Source organism: Urtica dioica, chromosome 4, assembly GCF_054948205.1.
Source record: "Urtica dioica subsp. dioica isolate 48M chromosome 4, U.dioica_male_clone48M_v1_H2, whole genome shotgun sequence".
Taxonomy (NCBI): domain Eukaryota; kingdom Viridiplantae; phylum Streptophyta; class Magnoliopsida; order Rosales; family Urticaceae; genus Urtica; species Urtica dioica.
Window position 1 is genome coordinate 844,264 of NC_142759.1, and position 2,841 is coordinate 847,104.

Sequence of the window (2,841 nt, forward strand, 5' to 3'; positions counted from 1 at the left end):
CAAACTAGATTTAAAACAAAATGGTTTATTGAATGAGAAAAAAAAAATGAGAACTAAAAGAAGAAACATATAAAATTGCCAAAATGAAGTATGTAACATGCTTCAGACTCCAAATCACCTTTCTTAAAAGAGAATGAATTGCATGAGAGGAGACGAATAACTTTATCAAGATGATATTCATGAATAAATAAAAAAAAAAGGAATTTAAAAAACCCTTAAAAAGCGGATTATTAATTCAAATTATTATTATTATATATATAAAAGAGATGAGAGTTTCTCTCTCACAAAACACTGTTCAATGAACAGTATTTCGTTTTTTTTTTTTTTAAAAAAATTAGATCTTAAACAAAAGTAGTGTTCGTACCGATTTTTTTTATCAAAAAGATAAAAATATCTTAAAAAAATTTAAATACATATTTTGCAAACTTAAATTTTTTTGGACATATCTCTATATATATTTTTTTGCTCATAGCATTTAATGCTTGTAAATAGATAAACAAATGACCTTGCGCTTTGTGTCTGTCTCTGTCTCATGACCAAAAAGGTCTTTTTGAGTCTAGAGTTCACACCCTTTTTTTTCTATATATTAATAATAACAACACAAAATCACTTATAGATCATCAAACCACACACACAATACACTTGTTTTCTTCAACCCTTTGTCTTTGTTCTTCTTCTTCTTCATCACATCAGATCAGATCATGAGCGACCCTAAATATGCTTACCCTTACCCTGCTCAAGGTAGCAACCTTTTCCCTAATTTCTTCTTAATTTATTTCAATTGCATATCTATTTTCAATATTTTTGACTGGCCGGTAGGTTATGAAGATTTATTTATTTTTCATATCAATGAAACTGATTCTCGGTACTGTATCAAAGAAAAATTATATATGTAAGCATCAAGTACGCCCTTTATGGTTTTGTTTCTCTATAAGTTATTTTACCTTAATGAAAAATAAGCGAAAGAAAAATCAAATGTTAATTTTTTTTATTTTATTTTATTTTGGGGTGATCTTGTAAGGTTACTATCAAGGTCCTCCTGTGATGGCACCTCCACAATATGCAGCTCCGCCTCCCAATAGACAGCCTGGTTTTCTTGAGGGATGGTAATTCTCTCTCTCTTTCTATATATACAAATAGGAAGAATATAGGGGCAAAATTGCAATTTATGAAATGTTAATTAGTTAATGATAATTTGATACCTAAATGATATTGAATAATCAATGATGTATGTTTGGTATGTAATAAGTTAACTGAGGATCCCAGTGGTATAGATGGTAGAGAACATAGATATGTTTTATATCTTGTTTCATGATGCTTGACTTGGTTATTCTAATCAAATAATTTATAATTTTGTATATTTTTATTATTAATTAAATAAATTTCTTTTGAATTTTAACAGCCTCGCGGCGATGTGTTGCTGCTTCTTGGTTGACGAGTGCTGCTGCGATCCATCCATACTATGTATTTTTTAGATTTATGGATCACGTATTGTTAGTTAATAGATTTTCGTTTTTATGGCTTGTCTTTTAATAGTTAATTATGGTGATGTGTGGTTTGGAGGTATTAACGAATGTACCTATGGTTTGCTCATTTTGATTAATTTATCATGGCAACACCTTATAGTTATCTGTACTATGTTTGCTGTGATCCTCATTGAGATCACATAATTTTATGGTTATTAATTCCATCAATAAAAAAAGTTTATGTATGTTGATAATTTCAAGGTTTTAAATGTCGCCGGAAATCGGCGACTTTCATCGGCGCCAACGTGGCCTTGCGGCTGACGAACACACCATTTATCATTTCGTCGTCATTTGTCGTTCCGTTTTGTCGTCGAAACGACAAAAAAAAAAAAAAACGACCTGAAAATTTCGTTACTTTGTAAGCTAAAAATTGCATTAAAATCGAAGGGAATCAAAGAAAGAGGCAGAGAAGAACGATAATCGCCTTGTTGGTGTCATTTCGGCTTTACTGTATTTGAGGAACGTAAAGAAGTCGGCAAGAATCGTCGATTTCCGACCATTGTCAGTTTGTTTAAAAAACCAGAGTTCAAGAATGCAAAGAGAAAGAAAGATTGAGAGTGTGAGGATAGTGCAAGAGCGCTAACGTGTGGTTTCAAATTTTCAAATATAATGATACACAGACAAAAACAACTTTTACTGTTCTACTTACCTCGGAAAAAGATTTGTTTGACTGGAAAAATAAAAGATTAGCAATGTGTGCTTTTTTTATTCAATGTTTTTAATATGCTTACTGGATACCTTAATGTAAAGAACAAGCAAATTTGAAATCAAGTAACTGAGTTATGTGGGCACACACAAAAAAGAGAGGGAAGCAAATTCCATAAACTAAAAATAATTAAAATACAAAATATTAATTCTGATAACTAAAAAAAAACCACAAAATACTAACTATTAATTCATAATACATTACGAAATAAGTTCATGAAAGCTAGACCACATAAATATTATCCTCTCACATAAAAGCCCTCTATATATTAAATTTATGAATATTATTATAGTTTAAATATCATATATTTTACAAATTTAAAAATTAAAAGATATATATGTATTATATTTTTAATATATTTTACAACAATCAGTATAACGGTTTTTCATGAAAAGGCATTTGAAAATAGCATATCAATTGTTTTTTTTTCAAATTTTTTCCATTCAATTTTTTATCGACATGTCGATTTTTCGTAAATTAGTAAGTTCGAAACGGTATCGAAAACAACATTTCAAACTTTGGTTGATACGGAGAAAAAAAAAACAAGTATATTGATTTTTAATGCAAGACAACGTATATGTTTATGACATGATTTTATAGAAATTGACT

At 29.2% G+C, this 2,841-nt stretch overlaps 1 long non-coding RNA gene across 1 annotated transcript; it reads left to right on the forward strand.

Moving 5' to 3' along the window:
* Positions 1-543: 543 nt before the first annotated feature.
* LOC149399017 (uncharacterized) lies at positions 544-1,690 on the forward strand. Its single transcript, XR_016296619.1, has 3 exons — positions 544-741; positions 1,022-1,106; positions 1,403-1,690. It is a non-coding gene; the product is annotated as an uncharacterized LOC149399017 (long non-coding RNA).
* The last annotated feature ends 1,151 nt before the right edge of the window (positions 1,691-2,841 follow it).